Consider the following 18,224-nt stretch of genomic DNA (forward strand, 5'->3'; position numbering starts at 1 on the left):
CATTGTGTAGATGTGTCAAACTTTTTTAATCCACTCATCTGCTGATGGGAACTTAGGCTGATTCCAAAGGTTAGCTATTGTAAATTGTGCTGCTATGAACATAGGGGTGCATATATCCTTTCTAATTGGGGTTTCTGGTTTCTTGGGATATATTCCTAGAAGTGGGATCACTGGGTCAAATGGGAGTTCCATTTTTAGTTTTTTGAGGAAACTCCATACTGTCTTCCATAGTGACTGCACCAGTCTGCATTCCCACCAGCAGTGCAATAGGGTTTCTTTTTCTGTGCATCTTCGCGAGCATTTTTCATTTGTTGATTTGTTGATAATAGCCATTCTGACAGGTGTGAGATGGTACCTCATTGTCATTTTGATTTGCATCTCTCAGATGATTAGTGACTTTGAGCATGTTTTCATATCTCTCTTCGCCTTCCTTATGTCTTCTTTTGAAAAGTAACTATTGAGGTCTTTTGCCCATTTTTTTATTGGGTGGTTTGTCTTCCTTTTGTTAAGTTGTATGAGTTGTCTGTAAATGTTGGAGATTAAACCCTTATTGGAGATATCATTGGCAAATATGTTCTCCCATGCAGTAGGTTTTCTTGTTGTTTTGTTGATGGTTTCTTTTGCTGTGCAGGGCTTTTCATTTTGATGTAGTCCCATTTGTTTATTTTCTCTTCAGTTTCCATTGCCCTAGGAGTGGTATTTGTGAAGAAATTGCTTCGGCGTATGTCTGAGATTTTGCTGCCTTTGGATTCCTCTAATATTTTTATGGTTTCCCATCTTACGTTTAAGTCATTTATCCATTTTGAGTTTATTTTTGTGTATGGTGTAAGTTGGTGGTCTAATTTCATTTTTTTTGCATGTGTCTGACCAAGTTTCCCAGCACCAATTACTGAAGAGACTGTCTTGACTCCATTGTATGTTCATGCCTCCTTTATCAAATATTAATTGAGAATAGTGGTTTGGGTTGATTTCTGGGTTCTTTATTCTATTACATTGGTCTATATGTCTGTTCTTGTGACAGTACTAGGAAATTTTGAGAACCGTGACTTTGAAATATATCTTGATATCTTGATACCTGGTATTGAGACTCCTACTTTGTTCTTTCTAGGGATCGCTGCAGCTATTCGGGTTTTTTGTTTGTTTATTTGTTGTTTGTTTGTTTTTTATACCAGATGAATCTTTGGAGAGTTCTTTCTAGATCTGTGAAATATGCTTTTGGTATTTTAATGGGGAGTGCATTGAATCTATAGATTGCTTTGAGTAGTATGGACATTTTAATGATGTTGATTCTACCAATCCATGAATGCGATATGTTCTTCCATCTGTTATGTCTTCCTGTATCTCTTTTTTCAATGTCCTGTAGTTTTTCATGTACAAGTTTTTTACGTCCTTAGTTAAGTTTGTTCCTAGATATCTTAATTTTTTTTGGTGTAATGGTAAATGGGATTGCTTTATTAGTCTCTCTTTCTATAAATTCACTATTGGTGTATAGAGATGACATAGATTTATTGGCATTAATTTTGTATCCTGCTACATTGGCAGATTCATTTATTAAATCTAATAGTTTACTGATGGAGTCTTTAGGATTTTATATGTATAGTATTATGTCATCTGCGAATAAGGACAGTTTTAATTCTTCTTTTCCTATTTGGATGCCTTTTATTTCTTCTTCTTTTCTGATTGCAATGGCTAGTACTTCCAGTACTATGTCGAACAGGAGTGGTGAGAGTGGGCATCCCTGTCTTATTCCTGTTATTAGGGGAAATGGTTTTAGTTTTTGCCCATTGAGTATGATGTTGGCTGTGGGTTTGTCATATATGGCTTTTATTATGTTCAGTTATGATCCTTCTATCCCCAGCTTGCTGATAATTTTTATCAAGAAAGGGTGCTGGATTTTTGTCAAATGCTTTTTCTGCATCAATTGATATGACTCTGTGATTTTTATCTCTCAATTTGTTTATGTGATGTATCATGTTTATTGATTTTCAGATATTGTACCATCCTTGCATCCTTGGGATAAAACCTACTTGATCATGTTGTATGATCTTTCTGATGTACTGCTGGATCCGATTTGCTAGAATTTTGTTGAGGATTTTGGCATCTATGTTCATGAGGGATATTGGCCTATAATTCTCTTTCATTGTGTTGTCTTTACCTGGTTTTGGTTTTAGGGTGATGCAGGCTTCATAGAATGTGCTTGGAAGTGTTCTTTCCTCTTGAATTTTTTGGAGTATTCTGAGAAGGATAGGTTTTAGTTCTTCCTTGAATGTTTGGTAAAACTCCCCTGTGAAGCTGTCTGGCCCTGGGCTTTTGTTTGCTGGAAGCTTTTTGATGACTACTTCAATTTCTTCCATAGTTATTGGCCTATTCAGGTTTTCATATTCTTCCTGATTCAGTTTTGGAAAATTATTTTTTTCTAGGAATATATCCATTTCCTCCAAGTGGTCTAGTTTGTTGGAATATAGTTGTTCATAGTACTTTTAAACAATCCTTTGTATTTCTGTGGGGTCTGTTGTTATTTTGCCTCTTTCATTTCTGATTTTGTTTATTTGGGTCTTCCTCCTTGCTTCTTGGTGAACCTGGCTAGAGGTTTATCAATCTTGTTTATCATTTCAAAGAACCACCTCTTGGTTTCATTGATCTTTTGCATTTTTTTTCATCTCTATATCATTTATTTCTGCTCTGATCTTTATTATTTCCTTCCTTATGGATACTGTGGGCTTTTCTTGTTGCTCCCTTTCTAATTCTTTAAGTTGCAAGGTTAGATAATTTATTACCAGTTTTTCTTGTTTTTGAGGCAGGCCTGTAGAGCTATGAACTTCCTTCTCAGGACTGTGTTCATTGTGTCCCATAGATTTTGGATTGTTGTGTTTTTTTTATTGTCATTTGTTTCCAGAATGCTTTTTATTTCTTCTTTGATCTCTTTGCTAACCCAATCATTGTATAATATCATGCTCTTTAGCCTCCAAGTGTTTGATATTTTTTTTTGTTTTTATTGTAGTTGATTTCTAGTTTTATGCCATTGTGGTCTGAGAAGATGTTTGTTATGATTTCTATCCTCTTGAATTTGAAGAGATTTTGCCTGTGTCCTACTATGTGGTCTAGTTTTGAAAATGTCCCATGTGCACTGGAGAAGAATGTATATTCTGTAGCTTTTCTTTGGGGTGAAATATTCTGAAGATGTCAATTAAGTCCATCTGATCTAGTGAGTCATTTAAGATTGCTGTTTCTTTGTTGATTTTTTGTTTAGAGGGTTTATCCAGTGGTGTCAGTGGAGCATTACAGTCCCCTACTATGACTGTATTGTAATTGATGTCTCCCATGATGTCTTCCAGAAGTTGTTTTATGTATTTTGGGATCCTGTATTGGTTGCATATATGTTTACCAAAGTTATATCTTCTTGTTGAATTGCTCCCTCTAGTATTATCATGTGGCCTTCCTTCTCTCTTGTTATGGCCTTTACTTTGAGGTCTATTTTGTCAGATATAAATATTGCAACCCCAGCTTTTTTCTCCTTTCCATTTGCCTGAAATTTTTTTTTCCATCCTTTCACTCTCAGTCTGTGTGAATCCTTTGTTCTGAGGTGGGTCTCTTGCAGACAGCAAATATATGGTTCATGTTTTCTTATCCATTCAGCTACCCTATGTCTTTTGATTGGAGCATTTAATCCATTTACATTTAATGTTATTATTGAAAAGCACTTGTTTGTGGTCATTTTTATTCTTAATGTTTGTGTTTTTTCTTGTCTTTCTGTTTCTTCTTTTTACAGCAGTCCTTTTAGCATTTCTTGCATTGCTGGCTTGGTGGTAATAAACTCTCTTAGCCCTTTTTTGTCTGTGAAGCTCCTGATTCCACCTTCAATTTTGAATAATAGCCTTGCTGGGTATAGCATTCTTTGATTCAGCCCCTTGCTTTGCATCACTTTGTATATTTCATTCCATTCCCTTCTTGCCTGGTGTGTTTCTGTTGAGAAGTCAGCTGATATTCTAATAGGAGATCCCTTGTAGGTAACTTTCTGTCTCTCTCTGGTAGCCTTTAAGATTCTTACTTTGTCGTTGGTGTTTGCCAATTTAATTATGATGTGTCTTGGTATAGGTCTTTTGGGGTTCATCTTGTTTGGCACTCTATGTGCTTCTTGGACTTGCATAGTTTTTTTCTTGCCAATATCAGATAAATTTTTTGTCATTATTTCTTCAAACAGGTTTTCTATTCCTTGCTTCTCTTACTCTCCTTCTGGTACCCCTATTATGCAGATGTTGTTTCATTTTTTTGTTGTCCCAAAGCTCCCTTAGTCCTTCCTCTTGCTTTTTAAATTTTCTTTCCAGTTGCTGCAGTGTTTGTGTGTTTTTTCCAACCTCTAATTCGCTGATGCGGTCTTCAGCCTCTTCTATTCTACTGTTTAAGCCTTCCATTGAGTTCTTTATTGCAGTTATGTCATTCTTCATTTCCTCTTGGTTCCTTTTCATGTTGGTGACTTTCTCATTCAGCTCCTTATAATTCTCATTGAGTTGTGTGTATTTATCATTGAGCTGTGTGTATTTGTCATCCAGCCATTTGAGCATCCTTATAACCATTACTCTGAATTCTTTCTCTGATATGTTACTATTCTCAATTTCATTTAACTCCCTTTCTGGTGATTTCTCTTTTTCTTTCCTTTGGGGATTGCTTGTTTTGTCTTCCCATGTTTTGCTGTAACATTTTAATTGTAGATACATTTGCTTTGCTACCCAGGTTCTTTTGGGGATGGTGCTACTGGTGTGATCTCTCAAGTCTCCTGGGCTTAGTAATCTAGCATAGCTCCCTGCTTGAGCTATTTGGGTTCTCTTGATGTAGGCCTGTGATCTGGAAAGGCATAACTGCAGTGTCTAGAAGTTAGCAGCCATGGAGGGGGGTGCCCCAATTTTTGCTGTCTTGCACCTTGGTTGAAATTGTGCGTGTCCAGCGGGCATTCACAGTGGCAATCAGAAACTATCTGTTCGGGTGGCAGGGCTCTGGAGGCCTGCACTCTGGAAAGGCATGACTGTGGTGTCCAGAGTTCTGTAGTTTTGGGGTGGGAAGACTCAGCTTTTGCTGCTGTCTCCGTGGTTGGATACATGTGCCCCCGGTGGCGGCTCACAGGGGCACCCACAGTGCGTTTACCAGCAGGGCGTACTGATGCACTCTGAAGGGCCCTGGCGCTGAAGCCATGGGATTGTGGTGTCTGTGGGAAGGTATCCCATAAGAGGGAATTCAGAGTTTCTACAGCCCAGCAATGCATCCCAGTTTGTATAATTGTATGCCCAGCAGGGGCTGCCTGTGGCGGGGTGGGCTTGACAGGTCTGTGTGCTGGAAAAGCATGTGACTGTAGTGTCCAGAGTTCTGCAGCTGTGGGGTGGGAAGACTCAGCTTTTGCTGCTACACCTGTGGTTGGATAGGCGTGCTCCCAGTGGCGGCTCACAGGGGCACCAGTGGTGCGTTTTCCAGTGCGGCGCACTGAAGGACTCTAAAGGGCCCTGGCACTGAAGCTGCGTAATTGAGGTGTCTATGGGCAGGTATCCAGGATGAGTGAATTCAGAATTTCTACTGCCAGAGGAGTGCATCATGTTTGTCTAAGATTGCACCCAGCCGGGGCTTACAGTGGCTCCCCAGAGCACCCTGTGGATAGATGGGCTCAGGGGGCCTACTTATTGGAATTGTGCAACTGTGGCAGTGCCTTTGCTGGCACAGAGCTCTCATGCACTCTGAGGGGGCCTGGCACTGAAGTTGCACAGCTGGGTTGTCTGTGGGCAGTTATTCAGGAAGAGGGAATTCAGAATTTCTACTGTGGGTCAGTGCTCCCTTGTCTGTACAAAATCACACCCAATGGGGGCTGACAGTAGCTCCCTAAAGCTGCCTATGGAGTGGCGTGCCCTGGAAGTCTGCTCACTGGAAACGTGTGATTGTGGTGTCCAGAGGTCTGCTATTGGGGAGGGAGGAACTTGCACTTACTGCTGCGGGAGCAGTGCACATTTGGGGGTGGAGGTTCCAGGGTCCACAGGTCTGTGGGTGGGGCAGCAGGATTTTGGCTGGAGTGACTGCCAGGTCGTAGGCAGTGTCCAAGGCCTGTTTGGGTGGTAGTGCTGATGAGTTCCTAGAAGAGGCCGCCGCTCTCCCCTTCAAGATGGTGTGGGCTCCATGCCTGAGTCCCGCAGTCCGGGGAGTGCCTGCAGTGATGGTAGTCTCTCCCTGCCTAAGAGAGCCTGGTCTGCCAGCCTCTGCTGCTCCTGCCAGATTTAACTGTCCCTCACTCACTCACACGCACACCACACACATCCACACACTCTCCTTTCATCCCCTCACTCACTCACATCCTCTCCCTCACCTCCATCCTGCCAGTGCCATCTTTTTTTCTCGATCCCCCCCTCTTTTGAAACCATTGTGAAATAATTTCCAAATCAGCTGATGTCTGACTAACCCTATTGTTAAAGGTAAAGTTATATTAAAAATCTGTCTTCCTTCCTCCTCGCAGTTCTCAACCTGTGGGTCGCAACCCCTTTGACGGTCGAACGGCCCTTTCATAGGGGTCACCTAACACCATCCTGCATATCAGATATTTACATTATGATTTATAACAGTAGCAACGAAAATAATTTTATTGTTGGGTCACAACATGAGGAACTGTATTTAAAAGGCCAGAAGGTTGCCCTGACTGGTTTGGCTCAGTGGATAGAGAGTCGGCCTGTGGACTGATGGGTCCGGGTTTGATTCCAGTCAAGGGCATGTACTTTGGTTGCGGGCCCAGCCACCTTGGGGGGTGTGCAGGAGGCAGCTGATCAATGTCTCTCTCTCATCGATGTTTCTGGCTCTCTGTCCCTCTCCCTTCCTCTCTGTGGGAAATCAATAAAATATATTTAAAAAATAAAAAATTAAAAAATTAAAAGGCCAGAAGGTTGAGAACCACTGCAAGCTATGATATGTCTTCATAACCCCAATGTTGAAATAAAGACTTAAGTTTAGAAGTGGTGTTTTTGTATTTTTTCATTATTATTGGCACTATTACAGATGTTTTGGTTGATTTTATTTCACAGATATGTTTTACATAAAATTATTTAAATATAAGCATAGAAATATAGAGTGCTTTATTCTATAATTTATTAATATAATGTGGATATATGAGTAGAATGATATAATAGTATTAAAATGTCATGAATAGTATTGTGACAATACAAATTTATTATCTTACAATTCTATAGGTCAGAGTCTAGATTGGCTCATTTGTTTTTTTTGCTCCTGGTTTCACTCAAGGCTAAATTCAAGGTGTTGATTGGCTAGGCTCTTATCAGGGCTAGGAAAGACACATCCATTCCTTCTCACACTTGGAATCTCTCTGACTTTCCTGTCATCCTCATCTCTCTTCTGCCTCCAGCCAGAGGAAGTTCTCTGCTTTTAGGCCTTCATGTGATTATATTAGGCCCACATGAGCAATCTAAAATAATCTTCCTCTTAAAGTCCATAATATAAATGGCATGTGAAAGTCCCATTAGCCATATAAGATAATATAGTCATGAAGTTCCAGGGATAAAAGGATGGACTGTATTAGTCTATAAACAAAAGAAACTTCAACAGACTCCTAATAAAAAAAGGTATATGCATAAATATCTATATATGTCAAGCATAGGAAAAGTATTAAAATTGTATTTTATATATGTCTCTAGTATCTGAATTTATAAAAATGAATGCATTTTATTTGCAACCAAAGAAACATTCTTATATTTTTTAATATATTTTTATTGATTTGAGAGAGGGAGAGACAGAAACATCAGTGATGATGTTTGTAACAATAGAGCAGAAATAAATGACATAGCAGTTAACAAAATAAGAGAGAGTATCATCGATCTGCACATTCCCTACTGGGGATCAAGCCTGCAATCCAGGCATGTGCCATGACTGGGAATTGAACCATGACCTCCTGGTTCATAAGTTGATGCTCAACCACTTAGCCACCTTGCCTGGCCTATAAACATTATTTTTAAATAAGAAAACACAGAAAAAGGAAAAAAAAAATTTATTATTAATTTCCAGTTGGTTGAATTTTAATCCCATATTTGTAATAGTATTAGTTGTACTGTTTCCTTTTTATGACAAATGAATTAGAAACAAAGAAGTTGATTATTCAATATGTGAGATTATGATACCTAATCCAATATACTCCTTATAACTTCTGTTGCTAAGGAATAAGGATTAGGAAGTATTACAAGACATGTATTGTCTTATAAAGTGTAAAGAAAGATATGTTATACTATCATAAATGTAATCTACTATAATATTCTTGTAAAGTAAATACCTACTAATTTTTTGTAGATACCAAGAGAATCTCATATGTTTCTTAACAAGGAAAAATAGAGTGATAATAACACTGGAGGCTCTAATTTTACATTTATAATTTTCTTACCATACCAAATACATATCTTTCCTCATAATCATAAAGATATTTATGTACTTTGGATGCATTGTGTTTTCAGATTTTTCTAGTAGGAGTAAGGGAAATAGTTTAAAATCATTTAGAGAAAGTTCTAAATATCTACCAATATTTAGAAAATAAAGCACTTCAAATAACTACCAATTTATATTTTAAGGCTTTTTCTGTATGTAGATATAAATTTAGTCTTCCTTGTAAAAACATGCTACTTTTTCTTAATTCTAAAACAACAAAAGCAGGGTTAATTTGAAAAACATAAATTTTCAAGGTTGATTTTACATGCTTTGGGCAAAGGCCTTTGAATATTTGCACAGTAATATTTCAGATCTTAGTGCAGAACTGAGTTGTTGACCCTGAAAATATTTAATGCTCTATAAAAAAATCATCAAAAGTATTGCCTTGAAGATGTAACTATAATTAATAGTGACTAAAATAGTGTTGTGATTTTAAAACAGACATACTCTAAAGGGGGGGAAATGTGTATGTAAACTCGACTTTTCCAGATTAAACTTAAATCAAGTAAAGGGATCACCATGCAAATTGTGAAATAAACATAGAAAAGCAGGTTTAAGTAATGAGAAAAATTGTACTTTAGAGCTCCACAAATATAAATTTCCTAGGTAAAAGAGGAACAAACTAATCACGGCAATGCCTGTGGTCTAGAATAGAGTGGTACATTTCTAATCGGTGCTGAAAAACAGACTATCCTCTAAATCAAAAAATGGTTGCTAGTGAAATTGGTTGCCCTTTTAAAAAGACAATTGATTTAGATCCATTTCACATCATACATGGAAATACATTCTAGATGAACTAAAGAGCTACACAATAAAAAACATAACATTAGTTGAAAAACTTAAATCTCAGTGCAGAGATAGGCCTTCCTAAATACCACAGAAGCCATAACTAAAAATATTAACATAATTAAATAAGTATAATGTGAAATGGGAAGATATATATATAGGAAACATTGTAAGTCATTTTATTTATTTTTTATTTTTTTAAATATATTTTTATTGATTTCAGAGAGGAAGGGAGAGGGAGAGATAGATAGAAACAGCAATGATGAGAGAGCATCATTGATCGGCTGCCTCCTGCACGCTCCCTACTGGGGATCAAGCCTGCAACCTGGGCATGTGCCCTTGACCGGAATTGAACCTGGGACCCTTCAGTTCATAGGCTGATGCTCTATCCACTAAGCCCATGGTCGGCAAACTGTGGCTCGTGAGCCACATGCGGCTCTTTGGCCCCTTGAGTGTGGCTCTTCTTAAGCCTTAGGAGTACCCTAATTAAGTTAATAACAATGTACCTACCTATATAGTTTAAGTTTAAAAAATTTGGCTCTTAAAAGAAATTTCAATCATTGTACTGTTGATATTTGGCTCTGTTGACTAATGAGTTTGTCGACCACTGCTAAGCCAACCAGCTAGGGCTGTAAGTCATTTTATAAACAAAGATTACCATCCAGAAAATGCGTTTTTATATATTTCATTAAAAAATGAAAAAACTGGATTCCAAAATGGTGGTAGAGTAGGTGGAAGCTACATTGACAATCTACCAGGACCAAACTGGAACTACAACTAAAATACAGAAAACCACCCTGAAAATTCAACTGAAGACTAGCTGGAGAGAAGCTTGATAACCAAGAACAGAAAGGGGAAACCACATAGAGCAGAAATGAATGACATAGAAGCTAAAAATAATACTAAAAAATCAATGAAATCAAGAGCTGCTTCTTCGAAATAATAAACAATATTGATGAACTGTTAGCCAGACTCATCAAGAAACAGAGAGGACCCAAATAAATAAAATCAGAAACAGAAGCAGTGAAGTAACACCTGTCACCACAGAGATACAAAGAATTGCATGAACAACTATATGCCAACAAGCTGGACAATAGAGATGAAATTGACAAATTCCTAGAAAAATACAATCTTCCAAAACTGAATCAGGAAGATTCAGAAAACCTGAATAGACAAATAACAAAGGATGAAATAGAAGCAGTAATAAAAAAAACTCCCAGCAAACAAAAGCCCCGGTCTGGATGGCTTCACAGGGGAGTTTTACCAAACATTCAAAAAACAACTAGCACCTATATTCCTCAAACTATTCAAAAAAAAAAAAAATCCAAAAGTAAGGAACACCTCCAAGCTCTTTTTATGAGGCCAGCATTATCCTAATTCCAAAACCAGATATACTACAAAGAAAGAGAACTAAAGACCAATATCCCTGGTGAACATAGATGCTAAAATCCTCAATAAAATATTAGCTAATCAGATCTAGCAATGCATTAAAAATTCATACCCCATGACAAAATGGGATTCATTCCAGGGATGCAAGGTTGGTACAATATTTGTAAATTAATAAATGTGATGCATCACATAAACAAATTGAAAGACAAAAGTTACATGATCATACCAAGAGATGCAGAAAAAGCATTTGATAAAAGTCAACACACTTTTCATATGCTAAAAGTTAGTTATAACTTTTATTGTTTAAAGTATTACAAATAATAGAACATATGTCTCCTTTTTCTCTTATTGACCTCCCCCCAGCCTCCTCCATGCCCCTGGCACATGCCCTAGTGTTTGTGTCCACTGGGTATGCTTATATGCATGCATACATGTATTTGGTTGATCTCTCCAGCACACTTTTTTGATAAAAACTCACCAAAGTGGGAATAGGGGGATCATACCTCAACATAATAAAGGCCATATATGACAAACCTATAGCCAACATCATACTTAATGGGCAAAAACTAAAACCATTTCCCCTAAGAACAGGAACAAAACAGGGATGTCCACTTTCACCACACTTATTCAACATTTTACTGGAAGTCCTAGCACAGCAATCAGACAAGAAGAATAAATAAAAGGCATCCAAATTGGAAAGGAAGAAGTAAAATTCTCATTATTCACAGATGACATAATATTGTACATAGAAAACCCTAAAGACTCCTTCAAAAAACTACTAGATTTAACAAATGAATTCAGCAATGTAACAGGATACAAAATTAACACCAGAAATCTATGGCATTTTTGTACACAATAATGAAATCTCAAAAAGAGAAACTAAAGAAACAATCCCATTTACCACTGCAAAAGAAATATTAAGATACTTAGGAATAGACTTCACCAAGGAGGTAAAAAACTTATACTCGGGAAAACTGCAAGGTGTTGAAAAAAGAGATAGAGGAAGATATAAACTAGTGGAAGAATATACCATGTTCATAGATTGGTAGAATTAACATCATTAACATGTACATACTACCCAAAGCAATCTACAGATTCAATGCAATTCCTATTAAAATACCAATGGTATATTTCACAGCTCTAAAGCAAATACTCCAAAAATTTATATGGAATAAAAAAGACCCAGAATAGCTGCAGCAACCTTGGAGGGATCACAATACCAGATGTCAAGCTATACTACAAAGCCACTGTAATCAAAACAGCCTGGTACTAGCACAAAAACAGGTACATAGATCAATGGAACAGAACAGAGAATCCAGAAAATGACACAAGGAATTATACACAGTTAATATTTGACAAAGGAGTCAAGAACATACAATGGAGTCAAGACAGTCTCTTCAACAAATCATGTTCGGAAAATTGGACAGGTACATGCAAAAAATGCAACTAGACCACCAACTTACACCATACACAAGAATAAACTCAAAATGGATAAAATACTTAAATATAAGTAGTGAATCCTAGAATAAACCATAGGCAGCAAAATCTCAGACATCTCTCATACCAATATATTTACTGATACATATCCTAGGGCAAAAGAAACTAAGGAGAAAATAAACAAATGGGTCTACATCAAAATAAAGTGTCTGCACAGCAAAATAAACCATCAACAAAATGTAAAGAGATGCCACTGCATGGGAGAACATATTTGCCAATGATACATCTGATAAGGGGTTATTTTCCAAAATATATAAGGAACTCATACAACTCAACAAAAGGAAACAAACAATTCAATTAAAAATTGGCAAAGAGCCCTAGCTGGTTTGACTCAGTGGCTAGAGCATTGGCCTGCAGACTGAAGGGTCCTGGGTTTGATTCCATTCAAGGGCACATGCCTGGGTTTCCAGCTGGATCCCCAGTAGGGGGCTTGCAGGAGGTAGCTAATCCATGATTCTCTCTTATCACTGATGTTTCTATCTCTCCCTCCTCCCTTCCTTTCTGAAATTAATAAAAATACATTTTTAAAAAATTGGCAAAAAAAATCCCACTTCTGAGAATATGTCCTAAGAATCCTGAAATGCAAATCAGAAAAAAATATATACATACCTATGTTCACAGTAGCACAATTTGCAGTAGCTAAGATCTGGAAACAGCCCAAGTACCCATTAGAAGATGAATGGATTAAAAAGCTGTGGTATATTTACACAATGGAATACTATGCGGCTGTAAAAAAAAGAACTCATCATTTGCAACAGCATGAATGGACCTGGAAAGTATTATCCTAAATGAAATAAGCTAGTTAGATAAAGGCAAATAATACATGATCTTACTCATATGTGGAATCTAATGAACATAATAAGTTGATGAACAAAATAGATCCAGAGACATAGAAACATAGAACAGGCTGATGAATTTCAGAGGGAAGGCGGATGTGGGATGTGGGAGGGGAGAGATTAACAGGGGAACTTATATGCATAGCCCATGGACATATACAATAGTGTGGTGAAGGCTTGGGAGGGACAATTGTGGGGTTTTGGGAGTCAATGGGGAAAAAGAAAACAAAGGGGACATCTATAATACTTTAAACAATAAAGATACATTTAAAAACATTTTAATAGACTAGACTAAAAATAACAGTATATTACTAATGGTAAGGATCAGCATAGTTTAATAAAACTATTAAGTTTTATTTTAAAATATAATAGATGTCAGTGAGAATTTGGTAAATGGGCTCATGAATATACTCTTATTGGAATAAATCTGTTAACCATTTTTGGAAGGTAATTTATCTGAATGGTATCTATCACAATGTAAAAAGCCAATATATATTTTTTTTACAAATTTCACTTCTGAGAATTTATTTTATGAAAAACCTACACATGTGTTCAATATTTATTATTGAAGATGACCGTTGCACCATTAACTATGTAACCTAAATAAATAAGTGAATTTGAAACAGCCATCCTAGGAGAGTGGTTAAATAAATTCGGTTACAGCTTCTTTGTGTTAGACATTGTAATTATTTAAAAGAATGAAGCAGCCCTAGCAAGTTTGGCTCAGTGGATAAAGTTCTGGTCTGCAGACAAAGGGGTCCCAGGTTGTCTTTTCCACTCTCTAAAAAATGGGAAAATATCCTTGGGTAGGGATAAGAAGAAGAAGAAGAAGAAGAAGAAGAAGAAGAAGAAGAAGAAGAAGAAGAAGAAGAAGAAGAAGAATGAAGCATTTATTGTTAAAGAATAAACATTTTTAAAATCCTTATAATATATAAGGGCCAAAATATATATGGTTGTCTTCCCATCAATGTGTAAGTAAATGAATGGAAATTTAAATGGATAAATGCTCACCAACCTGAACAAATATGATTCTCTAAGAAGTAGAATACAAGGAGGACTAAGAGAGGCATTTATATATCCCACTTTACATTTCTGTATCATTTGGGTATTTTACACATTTGTACTCTTGTAATACCTGTGAAAAGAAGGAGAGAAAGAAAGGGGATGAATGGTATACTCCTTTATTAGCTATACAATGTAAAGAGAAAGGCAGAAAGGAACTGAGAAAAGGAGGAAATGAAAAAGGAAAGAAGAAAAGGCTTTGTGGTCTGTATTAAGGGCAGAAATTTTGAGTTTTTTATTTCAGTGTTAATTGGTACATTATAAGCACTCAAAAATTCTTGTCAAAAACATATCAAATGGAAAGAATATGGAGAGATAGAAGAACTGATTACTATAAATTCTCAATATCAGGAATGTGTATAAGTAACATAATATAGTTGTGGTCACTTGAATTTGGCCTTAGCTACTTGGTAGAATCTGTTTTTAATATGCACTCCTGTGGATCAAATATTTTAAACAAAGAAATATAAATACTAAATACATTAGAATCTTAGGAATCTGACACAGAAGCAATATGTTAATTCACCTAGATTAGTATTTTCATTTTTAGTGGTAAAGACTGTACTTCCTGTAAGAAAGTTATTTGGAAAGATAATACTATTTTTTGGTCAAATATTAATTTTCCTCCAACTGTGACTATAATTGTAGTTTATATTTCCTTAGTCATAATTTTGGTCAAGCTTACGAAATATACATAAAAGTTGAAATTATATTAGGAATTAGGAAGTGAAAAGTGATAAAAGTAGAAAAAGATTTTATTAACAGGGAATATTATTATTATACATTCCCATTGCTTCCTCCATGTTGTAGTTTTGTAGATTTATAAAAAGAATTATACTAAAAAAAAGGAATTATAATAAAAACAAATAGTAACCTAAAACATTTTAAGTTGATCAGTATTAAATGTCATTTCATTTTAATTCTCACATATTTTGCTCATTATTCCTGATATTTGCATTGGATCTCTAGACAAATAATGTCAACATGCAGTTGTCATTGTAAAGATATAAATGCATATTTTACTTTTAATTTTCTCTGTTTATTTCTGTTCTCTTTTCTTTTCCTATCCCTTTCTAATTACTATATATTCCTTCTATGTGAAATTCTACAAATAAAATCACATATTTATAACTATTTTATGTATTAATTAATCTAACAAATATTTATTGAGTACTCATTACTATTTTAGGCAGTAGAAATCCAGTAAAAATATCATTGTCCATCATGGAGCTTCTATTCTACTGGGAGGTGACAGACCACAAACATAATAAGTAAACATTAAGGTTGTAATAATTTTTATAAAAATAATGACAAGATGAAAGTGAAGGACAAGAGTGAAAACTCTAACATTAATAGGAAGTGAGGGAGAGAGCCAAATAGGTATATAGGCAGAGGAAACAGATGGAAAGAAATGAAGCAGAAAGATATTTTATTTGGTGAGATTCCTAGAAGATTAAGGAGGCCAGTGTACTGGAATAGAGTTGGATTGGTATAAAGGGATGGAAATAAGGTCACAGGAGACAGAAGTCATAGTGAGACATGTCATGTAGGCCTTTATGAGCCTTTGTAAGCATTTTTACTTTTACTCTGAGAAAAATGGAAAACCATTTCAGGCTATTGAACAGATAACTGACCTAATCTCTTATGCATTTATAAAGATCTCCTTGACTGCTGTTGGTGAATGGATTTTAATGGGGCAAAGGCAGGAACAGGGCAACAAGAGGCTGTGCTATAATCCAGAGAAATGATGGTGGTTGGACCACATTGGTTATATGGATGCTGTGAGACCATTTCAGATTCTACGCTTATTTTGAAGAATATGGACTAGATGTGGGATAAAAGGGAGAAGAATAATGATGACTCTGATACAAACAATAGGAATTCACTCAGTTTAACTCAATGAAAATAATTACTGTGAGGGTGCACATGAGCTAAAATTAGAACTGTGCTGGTTTCATCAGAAAACATGGCATCCCTTGGCTCTCTTTCTCCCCCTTGGCATCTTATTCTTTTTTTAACCAAATGGCTTTCCCTGTTTCCTCTTAATTTTGCTCTGGTTATTTCAAAAGCTCATGGCAGATCATAGTGGTTCCTGTCTTTACTTTACATCACATGCCTCTTAATCTGTACATTTTATTAAATTACACAGTTCAAATGCTAACAGAAGAAAATATGTCTTATCAGGCATTGCTTCACCTTTATGGTATAGCTGTCCTTGGATGGAAAGGGGGCATGGAGTAAAAATGAATGGCCACCTAAATGGAGAAGGCATGAATAACATTCTAAAGTGAGTTGTGCCTAACCCAGGAGTTACTTGATAATGTGTTTTGTTTTAATTTATTTTTTAAATTAATCTTTAATTAGTTGCCTAAATTATAATGAATTTTAATATAAAAACAGAGATAATATTTAAAAATAAAAGACAGTAATGTGCAAAAAAGGAAGAATGGCAAAAAAATATATTGAAAACAGCGATCAGTAATTAGAAATTAGAGGTAAAATAGAAGTAAATCCCAGCTGGCATGGCTTAGAGGTTGAGCATAGACCTATGAACCAGGAGGTCATGGTTTGATTCCCTATCCAGGAATATGCCTGGGTTGTGGGCTCAATCCCTAGCAGGGGGCATACTGGAGGCAGCCAATGAATAATTCTATCTCTCTCTCCCTCTCCCTTCATCTCTGAAATCAATAAAAATATATATTTTTTAAAAAAAGAAAATAGAGCTAAAGAGCAGAAAACACAGTAAGAGAAAACAAAACAAAATAAACTTTAAAACACCAAATCTATATAATAAAAAGGTAATATGTAAATCGGCCCTCACTCCATCACGCCATCACAAGATGGCTGTGCCCACAGTGGAGGCAGAGTTCCCATAACACAAGATAGCTGTGTCCACAGTGGAGGTGGCGTTCCCATAACTAGCCATAACGAGCGATCAGCAGGGACCTGAGGCTGTGCTTCCTTCCCAGTGAGGTTTGACAGGGTATCTCAGGCCACACCCCCCACCACAGCGCCAGGTCACAGGACCTCAGGCCACACCCCCAGTCCAGGCACTGGGGGACCTGAGGCTGCACCCCCTGCCTGGCGGGGCTTGATGGGGGTGGGGCAGGCTGGGTCTGGATCTCGCCCAATGGGGGTGGGACCAGCCAGGTCTGGGTCTTGCATGATTTCGAGATGCATGCAGTTGGGCGGGGATTTGACTGTGTGTCCCGTGGTGTGCCCCAGACTCTGACAGGAGGAAGATTTTCATATACATTTTACTAATTTTCTTTCATCTCTGACACTTCTATTATAGAGAAAGGGTAAATAGCAATATTAAACTATTTCCTCTATTAATTCCCTTTTAATGTGCACGAATTTCATGCACCAGGCCACTAGTGTTATATAATATGACACTTTCCTATTTAAATACTTTTGACTCAGTAGCAAGCATAATTTACACCACAAATGAAATGTTAAAATAAAACGCAAAAAGGAGGTTAGGTGGACTTCATATAGTGTTGTTTATCCTGAAGTGGAGTTTGTTACCTGATGATATAGGGCCTTACCAGGCAGATACTACATTTTAAAAATTGTATCACATTGCCTAGGTGAAGTGCTGATCTTCAGAATAATTTAGGCCAATAGCATCTTTCCCTACCTTATTGAATATTTGCATCTTTGTTGATTACCACTATTAATGATTATGCATTAACTCTGACACAGGGACTATCCCTAGGGCCAAGGCAAGTATTATTATGATAATTACTTTACCAGGTACAGATTAAATATTTGGAAACTTTGAGGTCGCACAAGCTAGTGAATTTCAAATATGTGCAACTGATGCAAGGGTAAGTATCTGGCATTTCTAATGATGTTACTAATATTCTTCTGAGACATTTGGGACATAATTGCTTTTATCTCCACCCAAAATTTACTGCTATTGTTGATAAAGTCATTTCTATATTTTGTTGCTGATATATTCATTGTAGAAAATCTAAATTGTGCTGTAAAATTGAGTTTTATTATTCGTAACACATCCCCGTTTGTACCACTAGTGACTGATCAATGTTATTATAGAAATTTTAATCTCTAAAGTATAATAGATTTAAAAGCACATCCATATTCTGTATAAGAATAATATTTATATAGATTCTTGTCTAATACTTAATAATATTCACTGTATTGTGCTTTAATAAAAGTCTCTATGTTGAAAGAAGTCAT

This window comes from Myotis myotis, unplaced genomic scaffold (assembly GCF_014108235.1).
Source record: "Myotis myotis isolate mMyoMyo1 unplaced genomic scaffold, mMyoMyo1.p scaffold_m19_p_4, whole genome shotgun sequence".
NCBI classification, from domain to species: domain Eukaryota; kingdom Metazoa; phylum Chordata; class Mammalia; order Chiroptera; family Vespertilionidae; genus Myotis; species Myotis myotis.